The following is a 12129-nucleotide window of genomic DNA, read 5'->3' on the forward strand; positions in this document are numbered from 1 at the left end:
GGTTTTTTACAGTGAGAGCTGTGAAGATGTGGAATTCTCTCCCTGAATCAGTTGTACAGGCTGATACAGTACATTAGATAGCTTTAGGAAGAGGTTGGATGGCTTTTAAGCAAGTGAAGGAATACAGGATTATGGAAGATAGCTCATTGTACATGTTGATCCAGGGACTAGTCTGATTGCCATTTTGGAGTCAGGAAGGAATTTTTTCCCCCTCTGAGGCAAATTGGAGAGGCTTCAGATGGGGTTTTTTGCCTTCCTCTGGATCAACTGGCAGATAGGCATGTCAAAAAAAGTAAAAATGTTGAACTTGATGGATGTGTGTCTTTTTTCAAAATAACTTACTATGTTACTATGTAAATGCAGTATACTCACAATACAACTGATGGAAATTCTTCATCTGAGGAAATTCAGGAACAGTGTTATAGAAGTGAGATTTCAGAGCCCCACTCTTTAGTAAGCTATAAGCCATCTCTGTCAGATTGATACCAACTATAGCGTAGGAATATCTGTAAAATGAAAAAAAAATGAATTGGCTTTATGTAATTACAAAAACAAAAAAAAAAAACAACTTTGTCTCATTGTAGGGAGTAGTCTAGGAAGAGTGTCATGCAGTAGGGAAATGATTAAAGCATCAACATATAACCTTGCAACAAACGTGCCTGAAGAAAACTTATCAACTTATGTCAGAATCTGAGCTTTCTCCTAAGAATATCCTAACAAATATAATATCCATCACTGAAAAAATAAGTCTTTGCAAATGCATGTCTACCTATCTCTGTGAAATTATGAAATGACGACTGGACTACCAAAATGCACCGGATTGACTCCTATGAGGTGTATCATGTCATATTCCCTTACCGAAGTCTTGGATGGTTGGAGTGGGACAGGATGAGGCGTGCTTCTTCTGTATAATGTTTACTGAAATATCTAAAATAAATAATACATGTAAATGTAATTCCTATTTTAAAAGTGTAGTCACTATGCTCATATCTGCAATGTCCTGGTGTTTTCGAGAAATATAAAATATATATATGATGTTAAGCTCCAAATGGAGCAGTGAATAAAACTGTGCAGAAATGAAGTGGCTTCCCAAAGGCTGTGTTTAGTCCTTGATGAATTAAATCCTTCTACTCAACAGATACAACTACTTAACATACTGTTGAAAGGGGTGTAAACTTACAGTAAATTTGCCAATCCCTAGCATTCCCATTCCACGGAAATCTGTTTTTGGATCATTACCTTGAAAGCCAATGTCTCCCCACTGCTTAGTGACTCTGTTGTTTAGCTTTTCATGAGGCATAAGTAAGTCCCAAAGCTGAAACAAAAAATGAGTTTAATTTTCTTGCATTTTCTTCTATAATATTTCCATGGCAGAAACATGTATGAGATTATATCTGCCATCCAGCTAGCAAAAAAAAAAACCCTCCTTCACATTCTCCTTTTTTAAGAATATGGACTCACTGTGGAAGACCTCTTTCTTTTAACAACCATTCAGAATCTCACATAATGTAAAAGTGTTTATTACTCTGATACACACTCACCTCTAGCAGTTGCTGCTCATGATAATTTTTATTAGAGTCATAAGACTTCTTTCTTAATTCTTCCACATCTATATATAGTTTCTTGTAGCCAGAAATCTGTAGCAAACAAATCCTCAGATTTATCTCAAGAAAAATGTAAGTAAAGTGAGCTTACCAGTGTATACCTTTATTACTAGATACAATTCAAACAATACACAAGACAGATAAATATAAATTCACTGAAACTTGATTAAACACACTTACTTGGGAGAACAGTTTTTGATTTTACAGTTTTTTAAAAGTTCGAAAACAGACAACAGCACTTTTACACAATGCAACTTAGATAGCATTATAAGGTTTTCTACAAACCTTTTATCCTTTTCTAGACTGATCTTCTTTTCTTTTACTATATCAGCTACATACCGGTCCACCTCCTCCTCTGGAACATTTATGGCCTGTCACAGTACCTATTAAACAGACACCAAAATACATTAGAGGTTTTTGTGCAACTTTTAACATTTTTTGGCAATAGCGCATACTCAAAGGGGGGGGAGGTAACTAACACACATAAAGGCAAGGCTAAAATTAAAGAGGCTGTAACATGAACTAAAGCTTACTGCAACCCAGAGAACCCGAGAAAATTAATTTTACTGGTCTGTGAACAGTAATATAAAAGCAAATTAATAATTGGTTACTGGAACAGGTAGTACAGGTATATGATCGATTATCCGGAAACCTGTTATCCAGAAAGCCCTTCTCCGACAGACTTCATTTTAACCAAATAATACAAATTTTAAAAAACTGATTTCCTTTTTCCCTGTAATAATAAAACAGGACCTTGTACTTGATTCCAATGAAGATATAATTAATCCTTATTGGAAGCAAACCATCTTTTTGGGTTTATTTAATGTTTACATGATTTTCTAGTAGACTTAAGGTGTGAAGATCCAAATTACGAAAAGATCAGTTATCTGGTAAATCACAGGCCCCAAGCATTCTGTATAACAGGTCCCATACCTGTACATTAGTTCTTATTACAACATAATCACAGATGTATCTTGAATGAGGCAGTATTTCACCAGAGTAGCTTCTATGGATAGATTTCACAGGCATTTAGAACCTTTCTGCAGAGAATTATCCTTCCATGAAAATTTCTAATAAAGTAGTAAAATCTATTGTAAGAAATACTTCTCCTTAAAAAATGATCATAATCGGGTTCCATATTTAGCTTGTTTTCGGAATAAACCCATAAAATCTGTTTATCCAGCTTAAGAGTTCCACAGCAAGCCTATATTTTATAGGGAGTCCATTTACCTTCAGTTTGATTTCAAAATAAAGGTTATATTAATTTGATTGTGGACTGGTATAGGCTAAGCAAAGGAGTCCAAATTTTAGCATAAGTATTGTAGGTATCTGTGGTCATACGTAACAACTGTTCATTTCCCATAGTCCATTCTTGTAAGGCATGTGATAAGAAGAAGCAACATTTTTTCCATGTTTGTTTTGCTGCTATAACTTTGGTTTGTTCAGTAACTTTTCAGTGACTTTTCAGAGTTTGACCCCCACGATTGTTTCTATTAAGTTTTTTATTAAAGGAGAACTAAACCCCCTACCCTCCATAGTCTCCCCTCCATGTTCCCCCCAGCACAGGTGTTCACACAAGTAAATGCCTCTAAGCTGGTAATTACCCATCAATCAATGTCAGCACAGCGGAGCTCACGGGTGCCATCATGCGGTGCTTCAGGAATTTTCGGCTCCCTTCAGCAATTTCTGTGGCTTTCGGCACATGAGCAGTTGTTCGGGATCGGAATATTGCTACAAATGTGCAAGTGCCGATATGGCGCTTACTTTCTGGAGTTTCCCCAAGCGCTGAAGATGGCCCCTGTGAGCTCCACTGCGCTGACTCTGCAATGAGGGGTAATTACCAGCTGTGGGGCATTTACTTGTGTTAACACCTATGCAGGGGGGAGTAGGGAGAGGGGACTATCGAGGGTATGGGTTTTTATTACCAAAACTTTGTAGCTTCTCTCATTGCCACCAGATATGCAGCAACAACCCTCTCTCTCCACAGTTTCTGAAACAAAGTGGGCTATGATTGAGGCAATACTTAATGCAATTGTAGATTACCAAATATAATGTTTCTTGTGTTAAAGGAAAACTATACCCCCCAAACAATGTAGGTCTCTATTAAAAGATACTGAGTAAAACAGCTCGTGTGTAAAACCCTGCTTCATGTAAATGATCCATTATCATAATAATATACTTTTTTAGTGGTATGTGCCATTGGGTAATCATAAATAGAAAATTGCCATTTTAAAAAATAAGGGCCGCCCCCTGAGATCGTACGATTCACTGTGCACACATACAAACCACATGTTAGGTCACATGAGCCAATTAATAGACAGAGTTCTGCCTTTTGCTTCCTGTCTTCTTCCTGTTACAGTTAGTGTTGTAGTATTTCTGGTCAGGTGATCTCTGAGGCAGCACAGATAGAGTCATGAAATGGTGGTTCAAGGCAAGAGATGTAAAAGGGCAATATTTATGTAAATATATATTCCAGTTTGGTAAGATTCTTTAATATGTCATTCAATTTGATATAAACTATCTGTTGCTTAAGTATTCATTTTGGGGGTATAGTTTTCCTTTAAAAAGTTAATGGAGTTCTTAGCTGTACTTTCCCAGATTTGTGTCCACATCGCTTCGTCTATTGTTGTTTACAATTCCTTTTCCCACTGCTAAGTATAAGTTGGTAGAGAGGGGGTTGCTGAATTTAATATATCTTTATAAAGTAATGAAATTACACGTAAACGAAATGGAAATTTAAGGGACAAGAATTCCCATACAGTCATTGACTGTATATTATTACATCTTCGCAATAATGTGTTTCGATAATGGTGCACTTTTAAATAACGAAAATACTCCATTTATGGAGGGTCATATAGTGTAGTTATGGATTCCCATTTCTTAATTCTCTGCAGTCCTATAAAATGATCAACATGTTTTATATTATGCCTATGCCACCAAAAAAAATCCTGTATCTGCAGTCCTGGAATGAAATTAGGATTTCCACATCTAAGCATACCTGGGTAATGGGGATACACTAATACTGTTTTTTTTACAGACTTGATCCCATATGATTAATGTCGTTTTAACTTTTGGGGAAAGTGAAAATCGGTCTCTCTTGGAGAGCCAAAGCAATACTGTTGGGACTAATTGTCTAATCTGTTCCACTTCAATCTATATCCACAGTAGAAGGTTAAGACGATAAAACTGAATAATGGGCATGATTTGAGCTGTACTACTACTACTACTACTACTACTACTAATAATAATAATACAATGTTTGGAACATTTAACCCTCTCCTATTTTTAGAAGCAACAAGAGTTTTCTGTGCCATGCTCTCGTTAGCCCATATCAATTTTATTACTTTTCCTCTGCACGACGGCCAATGCTTGCTGTGCAACTTCTATTGGAAGCACTCAAAAACATAACATTTTGGGTAGCAAAACCATTTTTTATTTTTTCCAAACCACAAGATTTGCAATTTAGACCATGCAAATAATAGTTTGTCTGCTTTTTCTTGTGCAAACCAAAGGTGTGTCAGGTGGGTTACCTATGGATCATTACCTTGATCGTTATCTATAATAATATCTATATGTTCTCCATTTGTGAATTGTTCCACATCTAGGGTATAATATAGGTCTATCTCTCTCTTGGTATCAGAAATAGCTGCCTGTAATTTTAGTTTGCAATTCCTGTATTTTCACTATCTTATGTTTTTTAAGAGCCATCATCATACTTATTAATTCTCCTCTAATCATGGATTTATGTGCTTCCCATAATGTTATAGGGGAGAAAACTGTACCCTGATTCAGTGTGAAATATTGTTGGATGGCCTTTTCAATTTGGGAACGAACCAGGGGAAGAGCCAACATTGTCTCTTTCAGCTTCCATCTATGTTGCTTAGGCTTAAAACCGAAATAGTTGCTGTAGAAGTAGTGCCATATGTAGGAAATCATCCTTTATGCATAGAAATTAAGTGGGGAAACCATTAATCAGGGTTAGAATGCCAGAACTAATTTTTAAAGATGGTGAAAAGCAAACTTGAAAAGCAAACCTTTTATAATAGTGATTCAATATACAGTACAGCTATTTCGACTCTGCTGATCTACAACTCTAAGTATGCTTGGAACTCTTGACAGGATACAAATATGGAATTCTGTGTATTATAACATCTCCAACTTTGTCATGTTAGTATTCATGATTGAAAACAAAAGGTGGGCAATTTCAAATTTTCCTAAAAGCCCCAATAAAATGAGTCCTTCATCCTAAAAAATGTTTTTTGCCTAAAAGAAAATGTAAAGTAGTACAGTCATTAAAAATGCTAAATGCTTTAATGGGTAATTATACCCCTGAACACTGCAGTCCATAAAACAGTCCACAAGTAAAACACTGTTTCATCTAAATAAACCATATTCATACTAGTTCTAGTTGTATTTGCCACTGGAAAATCCTAAATACCAAAATTTCCTTTTTAAGTACTTCGGCCGCTGGCTGCCATAGATGTATACAAAGGGGAGCTGTTCTTTTTTCTTTTTAGATGTTGTCTTGCGTAATAGGGATTTTCTTTGAATTTGTTATACTTCTTGTTTTAACCAAATTAGCTTAATCATAACCCCTGGCTGCAAATTTCTCAATTAGTCCATTAGCACTGTTCATATATTTCGTGTCATCTGAGGCAATCCTTCGTATTCTCAGGAATTGTCCCTTGGGTATACCCTTGGGTATACCCTTTAAAGGACAAGGAAAGTCTAAAATAGAATAAGGCTAGAAATGCTGTATTGTGTATACTAAACATAAGCATGAACTTACTGCACCACAGAGCCTAATCAAACAAATTATTTATCGTCATAAACAAAGCTGCTTGAATTCTGCATGGCTGGGAAGTAAGGCGGGGGCTCCCCCTGCTGTTCATAAGTATGATTGTTTCCCTGCTCAGCAGTTAGGGACCATCTGACAATTCCTATCCACAGCAGTAAATGAAGGGAGAATTTCACTGCATACAGTCAGGTTTCTTATAAAAACGGTACACATTTTTTCATTAAAGTATATTGGAGATAGGTTTCTTTTTCATTAAAGAAAGTAAAAATGGGATTTTATTTTTTTGCCTTTCCTTGCCCTTTAAAGTACTGGGTGTATGATAACTGTCTCTATGTAGCATATTATTACGTTCGGCAGGTTTGCTGTATAAATCTGTGGTGAGGGTATTGCCATCCTTTATGACATTAACATCAAGGTAGTGGGCCATTTTAACATCATATTCAGCAGTGAATTTAATTGTGTGTAAAGCTAATTTGGTTAAAGCACGGGATGAAGTGTTACAAATTAAAAGAGAATCCCTATTACGCAACACAACATCTAAAAAGAAAAAAGAACAGCTCCCCATCTATGGCCCTAACAGTAAAGCAATACAAAAGTTAATCTGCCACCATTGGCCCATAATACAGAAGGACCCCACTTTGGGTAAATACTGTAAGGAATTCCCCATCTTCTCCTACAAAAAAGGTAGAAATATAGCCGATAGCTTGGTAAGGTCAGATCTAACACATGAGCAGAAAAACACAAGATTTTTTGGCTTTTGGCTTTGTATCCATCTATGGCCCTAACAGTAAAGCAATACAAAAGTTTATCTGCCACCATTGACCCATAATACAGAAGGACCCCACTTTGGGTAAATACTGTAAGGAATTCCCCTTCTTCTCCTACAAAAAAGGTAGAAATATAGCCGATAGATTGGTAAGGTCAGATCACATAAGCAGAAAAACACAAGATTTTTTGGCACACCTAAGGTTGATACTTTCCCTTGCCTCAATTGCGGATGCTGTAATTCGATTATAAAAGGTGAACATGTTACCCATCCATTAAGAGGTAATAAAATACAGATAAAACAGTATGCCACGTGTAACACTGATTATGTAGTGTATGGCATCAAATGCCCATATGGCAAAATGTATGTGGGCCAAACATCCAGGAAAGTCAGAATAAGGATTAATAAGCATAAAAGGTCAATAACCAACTATAATCCGAATGATACAAAGACACACACTGGTGGGCCAACACTTTTTTGAAAACAAACATAACAGTGCCAGCTTGAGCTGGCAAGTGCTATAGAGGAAGTCCTATTACCAAGTAGAGGGGGTGATAGAAAAAAGTTGCTGCTCCAGCAAGAAGCTAAGTGGATAGATACTTTAAATACTCTTGAGTCACTTGGACTTAATGATGCACAGAGCTATAAATGTTTCTTGTAAAACTGATTAAAACTTTTATTTCACAGCATCTAAGGACTATTTGAACACTTTGAACAAATTACATTGATATTGCACCGCAGGTAGGAGACTACTATCTGCTGAGATTTTATTGTATGATATATTCAGTTTTGTTGGTGCATTACTGGAGTAAGCCAGTAGATGGCCTAGTAGTCCGTAAGGAATTTTGTAACAATGTATGCCAATTTGTCTAGCCAAATGGGGGAATGGACACACTTGTTTGTATTTTGTTTCTTTTAAAAGGGACTTGGGTTATGTACACTGTGTATATGAGCACCTGAGGAAGGATCACCCTGATCTGAAACATGTTGTGCATTTTCTAAATAAAGTAACTTTTAACTAAGGAAACTGGTTCTCCTGAGTGCTATCTACTATTTGAGAAAATTTGGACGGCCTGGCGGTGCCTTACACTGAAGTGAAACCCACAGAACAACCCAGAATCAATTAGGGTTGCCACCCGGCCGGTAGTTTACCGGCCTAGCCGGTAAAACACCTGCCAAGGCCGGGGCCGGTATTACAAATTTACCGGCAATGTAGCGGCCGGTAAATTTGTAATACCCTTCAAAAAGACCCCTCGGCCTGTCCCCAATCCCCAGTAAACTTAGCTTTGCTGACTTTGTCAAATCTCCGGGCCGTAGCCATGCCCCTTTTGCGTCACGGGCCCACCCGTTTTAAAGTCACTAACCGCCCCTTTTTGTTCCCGCCCAACATTTGGGATAAGGTGGCAAGCCTAGGATCAATTCATCCACAAAGTGTGCATATCTTCTCACAGCCGTTTCACAACAGATTGTTGGTCCCCTACTAACCTATACCTCAATGCTCTGTCTCACTCTTTTACACAATCACCCGGAGTACTAATCACAATCACTACTGCCTTGTCTGGACTTTCTCACAGTCCTGCCTCCAGATCTTCATAGGCCAAAGAGGAAGTACCCACACATGTTTCTGCTGAAGTGGTCCAGTGTCATCTTGGGCCCATCTAGATTTTTTTTCTTCCAAAATCTTTAATATTTATTTATATTTGTGTTAGGCCCAGGCAAGCAAGACACTTGTGTGTGCCTGGATGCGTGCACCTAGTTGCATAAGTCAGTACAGCACAGAAAGCATGCGTTCCTGGATCTGCACATATCTGTGTGCATGGGATTGGGAGTAGCCTATAAAGGAGGCCCTGTGGAATTGTAGCCTAGGGGCTTCACATATCATTAAACTGCTACTGCAACCAACTGTGAAATCGAGACCGTAACAAGTCAATGGCAGAGGTAAGAGCATATTTTTGTCCCCTTACATCTAAATCATATGACATCTGTAACTAAAGTAAATGTACAACTTACAGATATCAGGATACATGGTACTTTACCTGCCCAACAAACATCCTGAACAAGCCCCCCCCCCCCCAAAAAAAAGAACCCGCCCTATATGAAAAGGCATTTAATCCTTGAGATAGTATCTGTTTGTTCCTCAAGTAAAAAACATAGCAGGCTCTGGCCTTCACATGCAGTTCTGCATTGCCACTGCACATCCAAGCAGATTTATGTAGGTGCTTTAGGATATCCAAAGCCCAAATTCATACTTAGTGTTCCATTACATCCCAACATCTTGTAATTGGGAAAGCTGGAGGAGAGACAGTGCAGTGACTGAAGTGAATATGGCCTTGGTAGCTGTCCTTTAGCTACATCTTAGAGCCAGCAGCTTCCTATGATGGAAACAGCCTATTGAAAACAGAGAAGCACCTCCAATATTTGCCAGAATGGACAGATTGCCAGTCCAGGCCTGCCTAGCTCCACAATAACATTCAGGAATACATCACTTTTAAGGGTTATTTTATTGTACTTCATTTAAGGCATTTATACGGATGTTTTAGCCACATTTTCTATGAAAAACTAAATTCACATTTCATTAAATGCATTTTATTTAGCTTTCAATTCTAACAAACAATTTGCAATCCTGATATAAATATCAAATCCAGCTTGATACATCATAGCATGGTGAAAAAGATAAGTCAGGTTTATCCACTTAAGATTTGTTCTGTGGAGAAAACTTTTCCAAACAGGTCCCAACCTTTAAAACAGTCATATCCAAATTTATGCAGCACAAACAAACCCCCATCTCCCCACCTGAACCAAGGGTTGCCACCTTTTCTCTAAAAAAATATATATTTATATATTTATCTTTTTTTCTATATATATATATATATATATATATATATATATATATATATATATATATATATATATATATATATATATATATATATATATATATATATATATATATATATATATATATATATATGTATATATATAACATTGGGATCAACCATCATTTTTTCTGGCCAGGCTGATAAAATACCGGCCTGGTGGCAACCCTACCTGCACCCCTAGCACACTCACACATATTCCCATTCAGCTGCTAAGACAAAAATATCTAGCTCAAGCTGCACAACCTCATTTATAGCAAACCTAAAAATAAAAAATTCTCACCTACAAATGGCAGAAGGGCTGCTGTAAAATGGCAGTTTGGGTTTTTGTGAGCTTGAAATGCCAGTGCCTATTTTGAATCCCAATCCAAAACTAGCCTTATGTGCCATCGCCCTCAATGGTAACTAGGGATGCACTTAAATTCAGGATTCGGGATTCGGCCAGGATTCAGCCAAATCCTTCTGCCTGGCCGAACAGAATCCGCATGCAAATTAGGGGTGGGGAGGGAAATCGCGTGACTTTTTTTGGAAGTTAAAAATATGTCCCCCTTTCGACCCCTAATTTGCATATGCAAATTAGAATCCCTTTAAGGTAAATAAAATAACACCTTGTTACCATTAGTGATGCACCAAATTCACTATTTTGGATTCGGCCAAACCCCCGAATCCTTCGCGAAAGATTCGGCCGAATACCTAACTAAATCTTAATTTCCATATGCTATTTTATTTACCTTAAAGGGATTCTGTCATGATTTTTATGATGTTTTTATTTCTAAATGACACTGTTTACACTGCAAATAATTCACTCTACAATACAAAATTTCATTCCTGAACCAGCAAGTGTATTTTTTTTTAGTTGTAATATTGGTGTGTAGGCAGCCATCTCAGGTCATTTTGCCTGGTCATGTGCTTTCAGAAAGAGCCAGCACTTTAGGATGGAACTGCCTTCCGCCAGGCTGTTGTTTCTCCTACTCAATGTAAATGAAAGTGTCACTATTGAGTGCTGTTCTTAGATCTACCAGGGAGCTGTTATCTTGCAAATAGATGCAAAGATCCGCTCGTTTGGCGATATCGCCAAATGAGCAGATCTTTCCCCGATATGCCATTAACGAGCATGGCTATATCAGGGGTAATCTCAACGTTCGGCCGTATGGCCGAACGATCCGATTACAATGCGCAATGGGCTCCGGCGGGATCGGTTGGGTCAAAATCAAACCTGTCTGATCAACCAAACGACCGATCTCTGCTGGACGAAAGATGTCGGCACTCTCCGCACACGATCTGAAAATCGTATGAATCCTCAATTTGTACGATAGGATCTGTACATCTATGGCCAGCTTTAGGGAGCGTCCCATTGTTCTGTTGTTAGGCTGCTGGGGGGGAGGGGTGATATCACTCCAACTTGCAGTACAGCAGTAAAGAGTGACTGAAGTTTATCAGAGCACAAGTCACATGACTGGGGCAGCTGGGAAACTGACAATACGTCTAGCCCCAGGGGCGATCTGTCCTCTCCCGCTCCGCGCTTAAAAGTTTAGCGTCTGAGAGGGTCAAAAGGGGTGGCATCGCTGGCGCAACGAGCACGTACTGTGCTTTCAGCACTAGCAGAGCCGAATTTCCAGTTTAAAAACTGGAAATTCAGCTCTTAAAGTTACAGGAGGCGGCTTTTTGCCGCCCCTTGTAACTGGCCGTTCACTGGTGCCTGAGGCAAGGTGCTCATCTTTCCTCATGGCAGGAACGGCCCTGCCCCATGTCAAAATGAAATATAAAAAAATCTGTTGGCTCTTTTGGGAAATGGATTTCAGTGCAGGATTCTGCTGGAGCAGCACTATTAACTGATGTGTTTTGAACAAAACATTTTTCCCATGACAGTATCCCTTCTTTAAGGACGTGTGTTACTTGACAACAATGATTTTGGTAAATGTTATCAATAAAAAAGAAGGCAAGCTCTTGTGCAGAGTTAAACCCAAGGGCTGCCTGTGTGGGACATAAGGACGCTTGACAACATCCTCTCAATTCCCCCCCACCCTGATAAACGTTGGAGAGTTCCGCTATTTGTCCTTGTTGTTCTTTTCTCAGTCGCCCAAA

General features: G+C 38.3%; 1 pseudogene; it reads right to left on the reverse strand.

The window, feature by feature from the left end:
• Positions 1–349: 349 nt before the first annotated feature.
• On the reverse strand, positions 350–5456 carry LOC108704374 (annotated as a pseudogene).
• Between the last annotated feature and the right edge of the window lie 6673 nt (positions 5457–12129).

Source organism: Xenopus laevis, chromosome 1S, assembly GCF_017654675.1.
Source record: "Xenopus laevis strain J_2021 chromosome 1S, Xenopus_laevis_v10.1, whole genome shotgun sequence".
Lineage (NCBI taxonomy): Eukaryota > Metazoa > Chordata > Amphibia > Anura > Pipidae > Xenopus > Xenopus laevis.